The 17081-nt window shown below is 34.9% G+C and overlaps 2 long non-coding RNA genes across 3 annotated transcripts in view; one reads left to right on the top strand and one right to left on the bottom strand.

Annotated features, from left to right (window-relative positions):
* LOC147610061 (uncharacterized) overlaps positions 1-7009 on the top strand; it is a 91315-nt gene extending 84306 nt beyond the window's left edge. Inside the window, exon 2 of the long non-coding RNA XR_015264172.1 lies at positions 6867-7009. This is a non-coding gene — a long non-coding RNA (uncharacterized LOC147610061). The remainder of the gene's footprint in view (positions 1-6866) is intronic.
* LOC147610062 (uncharacterized) lies at positions 1732-6868 on the bottom strand. Of its 2 annotated transcripts, XR_015264171.1 has the most exons (4): positions 6737-6868; positions 6428-6490; positions 6184-6351; positions 1732-1750 (listed from the first exon to the last, which is right to left on the bottom strand). It is a non-coding gene; the product is annotated as an uncharacterized LOC147610062 (long non-coding RNA). The 2 variants fall into 2 exon arrangements; XR_015264170.1 differs by lacking the exon at positions 1732-1750 and having other exon boundaries at positions 6043-6351.
* Positions 7010-17081: the final 10072 nt, after the last annotated feature.

Genomic DNA, 17081 nt, shown 5'->3' with positions numbered 1-17081 from the left:
AAATCAAATTCTTTGTTATATTAGGCACATGAAGTACATCAGCTAAGTATCTCATTTCTTGCCATCTTGCATAATCAAAGGCACATTCCCAATGTGAGAAATAGGATAAGCCATGTCATCCCTCGTCTCTACATAACCTAGGCTTTTCCATATTTTAGACATCTCTAAACCACTCACCATAACAGGTCATGTGGTTAGAGATTCCTGAATCCACATAACATACATCATCACCATTTGTGGATACATCTGCAACCATTGAATTCAACATGTATTACATAACAAACAAATGCTCACATCTGTCTTCAGCTTGCTTGCTTGAAGATACATAATTGTTTTGCTAGAACTTACCACTTTTATCGTCACTCTACTTCTTGTGACATTCTGTTGTTGCAAAGTGACCTGGCATTAGTAGGGGAAATTTGGGCTTCAAATGGGCCCTTTTAGATACCATAAAATAATGTAAACACATTCTAATAATGAAGAAAACTAGAGAATAACAAAAAGGCAAGCATGCAATAGGTTCACCAAAAGTGTTGGTGGATGACCAACACGGTGAGATTAACATATTAAACATATATTAATAGGTAATATTTAGACAATAACAAATAAAGAATGAAAGATCAAGACAAAGATCACTAAACATTGCACTACATTACATTATTAGAATCTCTATGTCTATTAATTTATGTCTATTATTAGAATCTCTAAAACTCTCTTGCTATGATCTTGCATGTTCCTAGGTGACCATCGTAGGTGACCATCGGGGGATCGATCTTACATAATAGCAAGGCACCAACCATGGCATTCTCTGTTCTTTCCTTCCTAGGATACATGCATAACATTACCATCTTCCAATCCTTTAGCCCTCAATGGCCGGGCCGGCCCACGTAGTAGCGACCGCCCCTAAACAGTGATGGCCCGAATATCCCTGAGTGCCGTGTGACACTTCCGTTCGAAATCTGTGTGACCAAATTTTACAAAAGATGGGTTTGGATGTAGCTTCCGAGACCACTCTCATAGTTCCTAGTATGACCGTGTCCTGTGGGGCGGGACGATGGTCAGGGGTCGGAGTTCACTCTCTGCCTCGTTTGTAATATTCATGGCTAACCTTTACTACTTACTTACAACAATCAATATTCATGGCTAAACTTTGCTTTCTTAGACACATGCATAAACACTTAATACTTCTAACACTTACCAATTCTCAATCATGCCACCCTTTTCTCTTGCTCACACACATGCACACACTACCTTATTCATTATAGCACTATAATGCATGACGAATATTAATATATCAATGAAGTAAATAAAAGTAAGATGAAAATAAGAATGCTACTCCTCTGGTGTTATCATACCTAAACGTATGATGGAGACATTACTTACATTGATGGGGGCATTCCATTATCATATATATGAGTAACCCCATAGTTGTACACCTATCAATTCACAATGCTAATATTAAGTCATTGGGCTATAGACCCACACTACATAAGAGCTCATAGGTTCTCATAAGTTTAAGCCCTAGAACCTTATCAAAATAATGTGACATAGTCACAAGAGATTATCCGTACTAGGATGTGGGGTTAGCTAAATCAATATTATTAGGGCCTTAGTATTATTGGCATTGGCAATGACGTCATTTCCAATAATACTATTAGACCCTTCAATATTATTGGCATTGACAATGATGTCTATAGAGCAAAGAGCTTCTCAGCATGTCAGCGTCGATGACAGGTGCTAATTCTTCTTCCTGCCCAATAGTGAAGGGTGTCTATGATTCACAACAACTCTAGACATCCAACTTTTATATGACACGATATACTAAGAGAAAGGTTACTTAACAAACGTTTACTATTAGCATCAACTACGTTACATGATGGTATGCTAGGTATGAAGAAAGCCAAATCTCTCTTCATTGTTGTCCATGCATAAACAGTATGTGAGAAAATAGGAGATTCAGGCGAAAACTTAGAGGCTTCCTTGACAGATTGAAGATTTGAATGGAGAGAAATTCAAATAGAGAAGAGTGGCATTTTGAATTAGGAAAACTCACCCAATGATAGCCACCATAACTTCATGAAAATGCACTAGAATAGAATTTAAGAGTGTTTATTGCGCTGAAAAAAAAGAGCTTTTCATAATACTAAGTTTGCTTCCGAAGATATATTCGACTTCTTTTAAAAAAGGCCCCTAATTCCAATCACCATCTTCTAATTCCATGTTGTATTTATGTCAGAAATATAGTTGCATAGTTACATATGTCAAATACTCTCGTACTTGTTTTCTTACTTTATAGAGTACTAGCTTTTCACATTTATAAATTTCTACTTGTAGTGGTTGAAGTTACGTAGAATTTAAGAACATTAGAATAAAATAAGCATTGAATCTCTTTAGAAAATATGAAAAAAAGAAAATTTAGATTCAAAAAGAAGAGAGAGAAACCTAATATAATAATATTATTTTTGTACTTTTTCGAGATTCCAAGAGGAGAGAGAAAGCCCTTAAAGGGACCGTTTGGAGCCTGAATTTTCCCTAATGTTTGTAAAGAAATCCTTGGAACCTTATCCCGATTGCTATCTTTGCCAATTTCGTCAGCCTCTTTGGCTCCCCCTACCTTCTTGAATTTGGCTTCTTCCACTTGTGTGTTTTTGTTGCTCTGCTATTGTGAATCATTCGATTGTTGCTATCCATAACTTTGATTTCTAGAATAGCCACCATCTTACCTGTACCTGAATTTGAGTAGAAGGTGTGTTTTGAAGCGCTCTTGCTTTGTGAGAAAGAGTCATCACCCAAAGACTTCTCTTCTATGATTCATATAGACACCAAATCCCAAAATCTAGGAACATTTTCTCTTCGACAATAGAGTTCTTGAATGGCTTGTATTCTTTGCCAAGCCCATTCAAACAGATGCTCACCCAGTTGCTTCCATTGATACATTGATAGATCCAAGGGATTCAACAATACCCTTGATCTTTGATGCGGATACTCATTGATGAATATGTTCTTCTTCTCAACTATATGTAACTCTTGTTTTAGCTACAACTTCCTTGCCTTTGTGTTTGCTTGGAACATCTTCACTAGGTTTTGTCATGCAAGTACTGGAGTGTTGACATTCTATATATGCCCTATCATAGTGTCTATCATACTGATTGAAAGATAATACATGACTTTCCTTGCATCTTGCTGGTTCCAGTATTTGAACGCATTTATTTATGTTGGAGAAGCGTTCTCTTCAAGAAATTTCAAGGCTCCTCATTGTCTCCTTCAATATAGTCCCAAAATCCTTTTCCCACAACAGGACATTAGTCATTTTAAACTTCCATGCACGGAACCTATTGTCACTAATAATTTGGTAAATGTTGTTAGAAATATTTGCTTATAATAACCAAGAATCTATAAATGGATAATTTATATATGCAACTTACAACATATAGCAATATTTTTTGTAACTCTTGTAGAGCGATACTGCTACACAATCTATATGTCACAGCAACACGTGATCAAAATACATGTACATACACCCACAAATAGTAAAACATGTGTAATCACTGTTTGGACACCCAAAATGCACTACTACACTGTAAATAACCAGAGTTTGGAGAGAGACATTTCCAGACCAAACCTTCCCAAAAGTGATAAACACATTGTAATGGCCAAATGGAGGCCAAAATGTTCCCAAGATGTAAATCTATCTACAAAAGTATTGCACATACTATAGGTACCTCGCACCTATGAAGATAGCTCCTTAATCAAAGATGTGTCGCTCCCAAAGCTACCAAGGGCTTGTACCAAAACAAGAAGGGGAAGAGAAGATGATGCTCTTACCCTATACCACTTCATTTGCCTTCATAGCTTCCTTTGCTTTCTCCTCTGCTTATTACCCTAAACCAAGATTTGGTACCAGGAGAAGAATTGGGGAGGAGAGAGAGCTTGAGCTCTTGTAAGCACACACCCACTCACACAACAATGGAGAAGACACACTGAGATGGAAGGCTGAAATGTTTTTCTACTTGATGCTCTCAAAAGAGGTTTACAAAAGATAAGTTAAATCCAACATAAGTACTAGAGTAATATGTACAAGAAATCCATAATATGAACATGCTAAGTAGGTGAGCTAGCAAGATAAATATGCCATAACTCGGTTGGGGACTAGGTGGGTGTAGTCCAACTTTAGAATCATTAGCAAAGATCCGTCATGTCAGCTACCAAACACGCTAGTGGTGTAAAGGTGGAACGATCACCTAGGCATATCATGAGTGCCAACTACCAAATGCACCAGTAGTGTAAAGGTGGAACGATCACCTAGGCACATCATGAGTGTCAGCTCATGTTGAGCTTGACATATCAACATTGTAAATATAAGATCCTATATGATTACCCCTACTTGCTCGATGGATAGGGGTAATCCCTCAACCAACAACAAATCCATAACAAGGTCCTGACATTCTAAAAACGACGAAAACTAGAGAATAACGAAAAGGCAAGCATGCAATAGGTTCGCCAAAAGTGTTGGTGGATGATCAACAAAGTGAGATTAACATATTAAACATATGTTAATAGACAATATGCAGACAATAACAAACAAACAATGAAAGATCAAGACAAAGATCACCAAACATTGCACTACGTTACATTATTGGAATCTCTATGTCTATTGGTTTTTGCTTTACACGTACATGGTTATATCAATTAAGAGGTAATAAAACTAGCTCTTTTTAGCTGATTTTTTTCCCATGAATGCCCTTACACATATAATCATTTCAATAAGTCTAGAAAGCTTAAAAACCTTTCTCTTAAACTCTCTTGCCTATGATCTTGCATGTTTCTAGGTGACCAATCGGGGGATTGATCTTACATAATAGCAAGGTACCAATCGACATCCTCTGCTCTTTCCTTCCTAGGATACATGCATAACATTACCATTGTCCAATCAATATTCATGGCTAACCTTTGCTTTCTTAGACAAACACTTACTACTTACTTACAACAATCAATATTCATGGCTAACCTTTGCTTTCTTAGACATAAACACTTACTACTTACTTGCAACAATCAATATTCATGGCTAACCTTTGCTTTCTAAGACACAGGCATAAACACTTAATACTTCTAACACTTACCAATTCTCAATCATGCCACCCTTTTCTCTTGCTCACACACATGCACACACGACCTTATTTATTATAGCACTATAATGCATGATGAATTTCAATATATCAATATGAAGTAAATAAAAGTAAGATGAAAATAAGAATGCTTCTCCTCTCATGGTGTTATCATACCTGAAAAGTTATATATAGGAGATATCCCAAAGGTACACACCTTAATGCACCATGGGGATATTACTTACATTGGTGGGCATTCCATTGCCATATATATGAGTAACCCCATAGCTATACACCTATCAATTCACCATGGGGAAATTACTTACATTGGTGGGCATTCCATTGCCATATATATGAGTAGCCCCATAGCTATACACCTATCAATTCACCATGGGGACATTACTTACATTGGTGGGCATTCCATTGCCATATATATGAGTAGCCCCATAGCTATACACCTATCAATTCACCATGGGGACATTACTTACATTGATGGGGGCATTCCATTAACATATATATGAGTAACCCCATAGTTGTACACCTATCAATTCACAATGATAATGTTAAGTCACTCGGCTATAGACCCACCCTACATAAAAGCTCATAGGTTCTCATAATTTTAACTCGTAGAACCTTATCAAAATAATGTGACATAGTCACAAGAGATTATCCGTACTAGGATGTGGGGTTAGCTTAATCAATATTATTAGGGCCATCAGTATTATTGGCATTGGCAATGACGTCATTGCCAATAATACTATTAGACCCTTCAATATTATTGGCATTGACGATGATGTCGAGCAAAGAGCTTCTTAGCACGTCAGCGTCGATGAGACAGGTGCTAATTCTTCTTCCTTCCCAATAGTGAAGGGTGTCTATGATTCACAACAACTCTAGACATACAACTTTTATATGACATGATATACTAAGAGAAAGGTTACTTAACAAACGTTTACTATTAGCATCAACTATGTTACATGATGGTATGCTAGGCATGAAGAAAGGTTACGACAACTTTATACAAGGTGAAGTAGGTGCAAGAGTTTGTATCTAGTAATAAGAAATGAACTTGGCTCACCTATAAACCAACTGCATCCAAGTTGACAATATCTTCCTGGACGGAGATGTTTGCTTCTAGCAAAAGCAAGCCCGTCGCCTCGAGAGCTGTAACCAGGTTCTCTAATAGACCACGCTGTTTCCTACACTCGACATGAATTTGCAATGCCTGCCTCCCAATAGGATTCACCTGATGTATTCAAAACTTTAGTGAAAAGGCCATGATAACAAAATCATTTGGAAAACCCTAGATTATTTTAAAATACCTCCACCAAAGGATACTCCGATTCATTAGGGGTAGGAACTGAGTTGTTATCGATCGCCATGATCTATTCACAGGCAAAACAACCCTTGCAATCAATTATATCGCAAGGCCAAAATATGGTAATTCAATATCAAAATAAAACAAATTGACAAAGGCTTTGCCCTTATTGTGGAGATGTAATACCTGGTCATGCACTCTCAATAATTTAAAAAAACCCCACTGTTAGTTAACTTAGTGTTAACCAATTAATCTTTGTATAAACAGGTAGGATCATAGGGAGGACATAATTGCGAATCAAAATACAACTTACATCGTTGGTCTGTGAGCTTCCGCTGGGAGCTTGATATTCTCCGTGCATCTGGTTTAGGGGGGGCTTAAAAAATGATTAAGCTCGCGGGAGCTGCCTGTGGTGAAATTTACTCAGAGAGAGCAGCAATCAGGTGGTGGTGATGCAGGCCGCCGCCGCCGCCGTGCTGTTGTCTGCGGCTAAGCTTGAAATATAGAGACGGGGTAATTCAAGGTTAATTGCTGATCAATGTTTTGCAGATCCAAGGTGCCAGTTATCGCAACGGTTTTTTTTTTTGCATATAATACAGGCAGAGAAGATGCTTGCAGAAGAAGCTATTGCTTGCATGCTGTGTTTTCATGGCAGAGGCTGCTGTGTTTTCATGGCGAGGCTCGCGTGATGCAAGAATGTTTAAAGTTACCCACCCAACGTGCATCTCCCTTGTCAATGGATGGCTCTCAACAAGACCTTGCCCATGTTGTGGGGCACACCCTCACTAACTTCTTTGCTTTGACGCTTGAACCCCCCTTTGTTTTCTTTTTTCTCTTATAAGCTTGTATATTTTATCTAGGAGGCCTTCCTATGGGGCATGCACATGCCCACCATCTTCTCCCCATGGCTCTCCTCCCTCTAGGAATTCATCACTTTACAAGAGCTTAAAAATTTGTATAAACTATATTACACCAATTGTTTGATGGTGGACACACACTCTCCTTCACCATAGAAACTTATGCGAAGGTTGGGCCAAATGGGGGTCTTTCCCTTGTCTTTCTTCTTTTTATTTCTTTTCCTTGTCTTTTTTCTTTGGTGGGGGTCCTCTCTCTCTCTCTCTCTCTCTCTCTCTCTCTCTCTCTCTCTCTCTCTCTCTCTTGGTCATATATGCCCTTGTGTTGCATTCTACCGACGTTAATCTCTCTCTCTCTCTCTTTCTCTTTCTCTCTCTCTCTCTCTCTCTCTCTCTCTCTCTCTCTCTCTATATATATATATATATATATATATATATCCAAGCCAAGTGATAGAGATTGTTTTTTCCTATGTTTATCTTTTTAAGGGAAAAGGTCTATGAATTTTTTTATATGTTTAGAATTTTAAAGTGATGGGTTTTTTAAAAGTGTCTAGTTAAGTTCTCCCTATATATATTCTCCTCCACTTGTTTATTAGGGTTTCTCTTTTGCAGGTTTCCCTTGTCAATGGATGGCTTTCAACAACAAGACCTTGCCCATGTTGTACCCTCACTAACTACTTTGCTTTGACGCTTGAACCCCCCTTTGTTTTCTTTTTTCTCTTATAAGCTTGTATATTTTATCCAAGAGGCCTTCCTATGGGGCATTGCACATGCCCACCATCTTCTCCCCATGGCTCTCCTCCCTCTAGGAATTCATCACTTTACTTGGCTCCGTTCATGTGACAAAATCCTAGTTGCATTCTTTTCTAGTCATGTAGAAGAATTTATGATGAAAAAATACTCTTATTTCTAGCAGCACAGAAACATTTAGAATCCATAGGGGACTTTGCTGCGAATCCCTATAGAAGTTATGCAAATTTGCATAACGTATCTTACACATACACATGTTTGCATAGCCTATATTACCTCACCTATTGATATAACAAGCACCCCAAGTACCCATAACCATCCATGTGTATATGCATGTCATGTGCATTCTAAGACATGCATGGGCACAAAGGTGCCACATGTTTGATGGTGGACACACACTCTCCTTCAAACTAGAGCTTAAAAATTTGTATAAACTATATTACACCAATTGTTTGATGGTGGACACACACTCTCCTTCACCATAGAAACTTATGCGAAGGTTGTACTAAATGTGCAAACCTGTGCACACGTGTTTTTGCATGTGCATGCATGCTTGCATGTGTGTGTGTGTGTGTGTGTGTGTGAGAGAGAGAGAGAGAGAGAGAGAGAGAGAGAGAGAGAGAGAGCGAGAGAGAGAGAGAGAGAGCTACTATGGTGGTGTTGCAAATTAATTAGTTTTATACTAAGGTTAATTTGCTAAAAAACAATAATAAGTCGAGAATAAGTCATACCATATCCAAACATCTTGCACAAAGAGTCAATTTATAATACCCCCCATTGAATACAATAACTTTTACACAAGCTTACTGAACTTTCTTTGCCTTTTAGACTTTTCAAATGTATCCCCTTTTTCTACTTTTCAAATGTATCCCCTTTTGATATATCATTCTTAAATTAAAAAATGTACCTATTCATTGTACACATTGATTGAAGCACCTTCACCTATGCTAAATATGAATTTACACATAGTCTTTCTATTTTGGCATCCTACCTTGAAGGTACATTTTTTGTTAGTACAACTAAAAGCCATGTAGAGATCCTTTGATAGCTTCTACTTTTAGGGAATTCTTCTTTCTTCTTTTTATTTCTTTCCCTTGTCTTTTTTTCTTTGGTGGGGGTCCTCTGTGTGTGTGTGTGTGTGTGTGTGTGTGTGCTGGTCGTATATGCCCTTGTGTTGCATTCTACTAGCGACGTTAATCTCTCTCTCTCTCTCTTTCTATATATATATATATATATATATATATATATATATATCCAAGCCAAGTGATAGAGATTTATTAGGGTTCCCCTTTCCCTTGTCAATGGATGGCTCTCAACAAGACTTTGCCCATGTTGTGGGGACACACCCTCACTAGCTACTTTGCTTTGACGCTTGAACCCCCCTCTGTTTTCTTTTTTCTCTTATAAGCTTGTATATTTTATCCAAGAGGCCTTCCTATGGGGCATGCACATGCCCACCATCTTCTCCCCATGGCTCTCCTCCCTCTAGGAATTCATCACTTTACTAGAGCTTAAAAATTTGTATAAACTATATTACACCAATTGTTTGATGGTGGACACACACTCTCCTTCACCATAGAAACTTATGCGAAGGTTGTACCAAATGTGCAAACTTGTGCACATGTGTGTTTGCATGTATGTGCATGTGCATGTGTGTGTGTGTGTGTGTGTGTGTGTGTGTGTGTGTGTGTGTGAGAGAGAGAGAGAGAGAGAGAGAGAGAGAGAGAGAGAGAGAGAGATACTATGGTGGTGTTGCAAATCAATTAGTTTTATACTAAGGTTAATTTACTAAAAAACAATAATAAGTCATGCCATATCCAAACATCTTGCACATAGAGTCAATTTATATTCACTTATTTTTTTGTTTCGTGTGTTGTATTTAAGTGGGATTAAAAAGAGACATAAATTTTGCAAGTGAAATAGCTAGCAAATATGATAGGGGCTTATTGTTGCCACCATGATCAATTATTGGTAGGTTATGAGATAAATTATATATTAAGTTGTAATTTTAAAGAAAAAGGAATTTTCATTACACCTTGATAATCTATGAAGACATATGAAAACTAATAACCATTTATTATATGGTTATTGCATACTCTTAAGATCATGATATCACATATTGATAACATGCTATCTAGAATCTATTTGTACTTCGATTTTCACTATATGCATTGAATCACACTTACATGCTACCTAGAATCTATTTGTACTTAGATTTCCACTATATGCATTGAATCACATTTATAATTTGCCTTTAAAATCTCAGGTGTGTGTAAGGTTTTGTACTAAATTGTAAGAATTATTCACACTTTCAGATTAAATAACATTATTCTACAATTAGCCAAACATTTGTATTTGAATTCCATTTAATCTTTGAAACATAGAAGGTGTGTGTAAGGTTTTGTACTAAATTATAAGAATTATTCACACTTTTTGATTAAACAATCATTATTCTACAGTGAGCCGAACTTTTGCATTTGAATTCCATTTAATCTTTAAAACATAACAAGTCTTCTTAGATAATATTTCCTCCCTTTTTATTTTCTCTTTGAAATTTTAAGTTACATAAAGGTGTTATCAAACTATATATTGAAAGTGATTATCCCCATGGTGATTTTACAAGGTCCCAAAAAATATCGGGTTGTTTCAAAAAGATTTATTTTTAAAACCTATTCTTTTGTATATCAAGAGTGAAAGGAGAATCCCATAAAAATACATGTCAACATATTTTCTAAAAAAATATTTACTTTCCCATGGTTCTCTAAGTTGTCATGTTCAATGTAGAATCAAAATATACATCAATGTTTTTATACAAAATGCAAAAAACTTCATGGTGAGATACCTCCTACATAAAGAGTAGGCTTGTCCTTGTCTTGAATAACATGTTATTTATACAAAGGTATTTGACTAGAAACAAAACCAAGAGACACGGCACCACGAGGGAGGCATGATACTTCTTACAAAAAACACGATACACTTGCACTAGATAACACATGACTGGTTACATTGACATACATGGAACATTAAAATAAAAAGCAAAAAAAAAGCGATGAAGAACATCACACTATATTTTTACGTGATGAATGTCTAAGAGTGTGCAACCATGAGATGATTCCAAATCTCAACATAATTTGTGTTTCTTCAAACAATACATTTTAGAACTCAAACATTATCCCTCTTTGTTTATATCTTCAATTAGAATGCATTACGTAATAGGTCTATACAATTTAAACCCCCTCAAGGTCCGCTTTTACTTAGTGCATACAACACTTCAAAGCACAAAGTTGAGATAAAATCTCTAACTTGTTCCGAACATATTTCTTTTGTTCTTTCTATTAACAAAAGAAAGAAACTAAGGAGAATAAAAACATTAAGCAATTTGAGTTGAGTGTAACTATATCTATTGGAGGATGTGATGTGGATGATAAGCTATTGGTAAATTTAAAAGATTTTATAGAGAAAGAGACGATTGCAAGTACATGCTCTCTAGAGAGAGGGGGAACAACCTTTCATCTTCACTTTCAGATGGTGATCGAAATCCTAGCAAACAACCATATGTCACACCTAGATATCGTATGTAGAATGTGTGGCGAATTCCACCACCTCCATAGTCTCAATAGCCATATCAAGTTTTGTAGTCCTCCTTCTAAAATCTCTCTCTCTCTCTCTCTCTCTCTCTCTCTCTCTCTATACATACATACATACATATATATATATCTTCAATGTTTGCAACCCAAAATAAAACTCATGAGTTAAGTCCTTATTATCGTCATCAATTATGTCACCTTCCTATTAAAACCAGTTAAAATTTTGCCTCGATTTGAATTTAAAGTTTCAAAACTTTTAAAACTTAGTTATAAAACCGATTAATTTGTGTATTTTTCAATAAAGACAAGTTTAAGCTTGAAGGCATCAAGTAAAATTTGGACTTAGAAAGGGACCTCTAAGAAGATCCATGTGTGTATTTTTCAATAAAGACAAGTTTAAGCTTGAAGGCATCAAGTAAAATTTGGACTTAAGGGCCCTCTAAGAAGATCCATGTCATCATTTTGCTAGAAAAAGGGGATCATACTGAACTTTATGAACCTCATGTCACAACCCCCACATGTGATACCATTGTAAAGTTCTTGAACAATAGATTCTAAATCTACCAATTGGAAGTTGATATGCTCAAGTTATCCATTCCCCAATAAAAGGTAGATTCCAATGATTGTGACATCGATGACAAATTTGGAGTTGATATGCTCAAGTTATGCCTTCCCTACTAAAAGGTATATTTTAATGATGTAACATCTAAACAATCGTTAAAATCTACCTTTTAGTGAGGAAGGCATAACGTGAGTATAAAAACTCCAAATTTTTTGAAGGTGGTAGATTAAGGGATTTCCCAATGATAGATTAGTGTTTAAGGGCTTTCCCAATGGTATGTCTCACGTGTGGGTTTTGACATAAGATTCATAAGGGGCCTCCTTCTTTCTAGCAAAGTGATGATATGGCTCTTCTTCGAGGACTCTTTCTGAGTCCAAATTTTTCCTAATGTCATTCTTTTTTTCACCGATTCGAAAAAAAGTTTATCCTTGTCCTTGTGTTAAAATTTGTAATCTTCAATAAGCATCTTTTCCCCATAAGAAATCCACTAACCTTTAGATTAGGTTTTAAAAGAAGGCCGCGCCAAGTAAAATTTTCTTAGTATTTGGAAGGCCAAGTATATTACAGGCCTTCAATTTTAAAAAATTTGAAGCATATGGCAAGGTTTAAAAAAACCCATCACTTTAAAATTCTAAACATATAAAAAAATTCTTACACCTTTTCCCTTAAAAAGAAAAACATAGGAAAAAACAATCTCTATCACTTGGCTTGGATATATATATATATATATATATATATATATATATATATAGAGAGAGAGAGAGAGAGAGAGAGAGAGAGAGAGAGAGAGAGAGAGAGAGAGAGACCCCCACCAAAGAAAAAAAGACAAGGGAAAGACATAAAAAGAAGAAAGAAGAAATCCCTAAAAGTAGAAACTATCAAAGGACCTCTACATGGCTTCTAGACAAGTTGTACAAACAAAAAATGTACCTTCAAGGTAGGATGCCAAAATAGAAAGACTATGTGTAACTTCATATTTAGCATAGGTGAAGGTGCTTCAATCAATGTGTACAATGACATAGGTACATTTTAATTTAAGAACGATATATCAAAAGGGGATACATTTGAAAAGTTGAAAAAGGGGATACATATTAAAAGTCTAAAAGGCAAAGAAAATTCAGTAAGCTTGTGTAAAAGTTATTGTGTTCAATGGGGGGTCATTTGAGACTAGGATCCTTCTAGGTGAGATCTAACACATGCCTATGATGATGTCTTTCTGCATCATTATATGCTTGGTTGTCATAAAGTATCAACATTTAGTTCAAAATTATGATATTTATATAATTTCGTGAAGTAGGATTAATGCTTGCTTGTGTGACAAGTTGGATAGACTTTTTAGGTTCTTACCAAACCCATTATATTAGTGTGTCTTCTCGCTCTATAAGAAAAAGTAATTAAATAGTACAGTACCAAAAATGGATTATTATATCTTTTCTTGGATCAAAAATTATGCTCTATTTAGTCTGAGGGAGTTCATTATGAAATATGTAAGATAGCTCATGCATCACTCAATAAAAGATGTTTTATTTCCTTCTTCTCTATTTAATTCGAGGGAGTTCACTATGGAATATGTAATATAGTTCATGCATCACTCAATAAAAGATATGCTCTATTTAGTCTGAGGGAGTTCACCATGAAATATGTAAGATATCTCATGCATCACTCAATAAATTATGTTTTATTTCTTATGGAATCACTTAAAATAAAATAGATAAGGGGGTTTTATTTTCTTATGGAGTCACATAAAATATACATATGTAAGGAGTCTTATAATTTAAAAAGTGACATTTTCCATATTAGGTCAAATCGTTGGATTAATCATAACTTGAACACTGTTACTCCAAATTGAGCGCTCTATAGCTCACAAGATTCCATTTTCCAAGCGCTTTCCAACAATAGGTCACATGATATGGTTTTGAGAAACTTATAGGCATGTTATCCAGGTCCCACCTTTTTAGTATTCAAAAAATGGGAGTTGGGAAATTCCCAAACTCACGAATATAGTGTTTATGCATAAAAATCCATTTTGATGAAAGTAACACTTTCATAATAAAAAAAAAATATTCTTTTATGCAGAAAAAAATAATAATCAATATGTATCTTCTATGCATGAAAATGACACTTTTAGAGTATAGAAATGATAGGGATTACTCTTTTAGCATAATAAAAGATTATACTTATTTCGAAAAATTTTGCCATAACCTCCTTTGTATGGCTGGCCATTTTTTAAATTTTCCTATTAATTTGTCTAAAAAATTAATTGTAATTGATTTAAAGTAATCTAGACTAATCAAAATAGACTAATCAAAATTCACTTATAAAAGAGAAAACATTATAAAAAGTTTAATTCCAACAATTCACTTAACTAGGATAAAGAAGGGTTGATTCTAAGAATAGAGAGGGGAAAAGCCTTTCGATCAAGGCATAGTGTCCATTTATCACTTCAAAAAATCATAAAATTTAGAAAAGCATAAAAATCAATAAAGAAAATTACAAGATCTCTACTTACATAATTTCTAGGAGCTTTCCTTTGGCTTGATGGTTTGAGGGTTCTACTCTTGTTTGTAACAAGAGTGGCCACCAATCTTTGGAAGAGGGAAATGTCAAAAACTAGTGAATTATTAATAAATTCACAGTTCTTGGCTTGGGAAGAGTAGATTAATAGTGCATAAACACTATTATTTTTCAACAAAGAGGAAGGCTTCTATTTATAGGAAAAATTGAGCTCCTAACCAAACAAACTGATTCTAGAATTTTCCAAATCAGTTTGGTCAATTTTTGACCATTTTTAGGTCAGTTGAGCTAACTTTTTGGAACTAGACTTGAATTAGGAGAGAGGAGAGATGAAATATCTCAATTTTTTAAGATTTAAAACTAAATTGCACATGTGAAGTAGGCACCTCATTCATGAGGGGAATCCCCATTGTGAGGTGTCAAAAATCCATTTTTTTAGCTTTTCCTTTGGTCCTTAGTCCACTCTTCATCTTATGTGAGTATTTACTCATTTTTGGGGGTGATTTTCTTTATTTCTTCTATTTATCTTCTTCATACATTTGGATGAATTTTCTCTTCAAAACCTTAATTTGAAATTTTTTAAAAATCTGGACCCCTAGGATAAGGTCTCTTGAATAAATTATACTTAATTTCTATTCTGAAAATCTTTTTGAGCTTCTGTTTCGAGGGAAATTATTTTAATAAGAAGAGATATTTTTCCATCCAAAAATATTCAAAATCTGAATATTCTCTCTCTAGAATATTTTCTCTCTGTAGGCCAAAACAGGTAGAAACAAGATCTTTTATATTTCTGAAGAGAGAATTGATTATAGGGGAAGATGCTGGACATCTTGAGAGGCTGGGGAGGAATCTTACATTACAAGTGAAATAGCTAGCAAATATGATAGGGGTTTATTGTTGCCACCATGATCAATTATTGGTAGGTTATGTGATAAATTATATATTAAGTTGTAATTTTAAATAAAAAGAAATTTTCATTACACCTTGATAATCTATGAAGACATATGAAAACTAATAACCATTTATTATAGGTTATTGCATACTCTTAAAATCATGATATCACATATTGATAACATGCTATCTAGAATCTATTTGTACTTAGATTTTCACTATATGCATTGAATCACACTTACATGCTACCTAGAATCTATTTGTACTTAGTCGATTTCCACTATATGCATTGAATCACATTTATAATTTGCCTTTAAAATCTCGGGTGTGTATAAGGTTTTGTACTAAATTGTAAGAATTATTCACACTTCCAGATTACATAACATTATTCTACAATTAGCCAAACATTTCTATTTGAATTCCATTTAATCTTTGAAACATAGAAGGTGTGTGTAAGGTTTTGTACTAAATTATAAGAATTATTCACACTTTTTGATTAAACAAACATTATTCTACAGTGAGCCGAACATTTGCATTTGAATTTCATTTAATCTTTAAAACATAACAAGGCTTCTTAGATAATATTTCCTCCCTTTTTATTTGCACTTTGAAATTATAAGTTACATAAAGGTGTTATCAAACTATATATTGAAAGTGATTATCCACATGGTGATTTTACAAGGTCCCAGAAAATATCGGGTTGTTTCAAAAAGATTTATTTTTAAAACCTATTCTTTTGTATATCAAGAGTGAAAGGAGAATCCCATAAAAATACATGTCAACATATTTTCTAAAAAAATATTGACTTTCCCATGGTTCTATAAGTTGTCATGTTCAATGTAGAATCAAAATATACATCACGTTTTTATACAAAATGCAAAAAACTTCATGGTGAGATACCTCCTACATAAAGAGTAGGCTCGTCGTTGTCTTGAATAACATGTTATTTATACAAAGGTATTTGATTAGAAACAAAACCAAGAGACACAGCACCACGAGGGAGGCATGATACTTCTTGCAAAAAACACGATACACTTGCACTAGATAACACATGACTGGTTACGTTGACATACATGGAACATTAAAATAAAAACCCAAAAAAATCGATGAAGAACATCACACTATATTTTTACTTGATGAATGTCTAAGAGTGTGCAACCATGAGATGATTCCAAATCTCAACATAATTTGTGTTTCTTCAAACAATGCATTTTATAACTCAAACATTATCCCTCTTTGTTTATATCTTCAATTAGAATGCATTACGTAATAGGTACAATTTAAACCCCCTTGTGGTTTATTCCTACCATTACAATGTATACTGCGGGGAGTGCATACATTTTAAACTCCAATTCAAGACATTCTGAAGATGGAAAGGCAAGGTCCGCTTTTAGTTAGTGCATACAGCACTTCAAAGCACAAAGTTGAGATAAAATCTCTAACTTGTTCCAAACATATTTCTTTTGTTCTTTCTATTAACAAAAGAAATAAACTAAAAAA

Source organism: Cibotium barometz, chromosome 50, assembly GCF_041138505.1.
Source record: "Cibotium barometz isolate CiBa-2024 chromosome 50, ASM4113850v1, whole genome shotgun sequence".
In the NCBI taxonomy this organism is placed as follows: Eukaryota; Viridiplantae; Streptophyta; class Polypodiopsida; order Cyatheales; family Cibotiaceae; genus Cibotium; species Cibotium barometz.
This window is presented reverse-complemented; position numbering and strand designations above follow the sequence as displayed.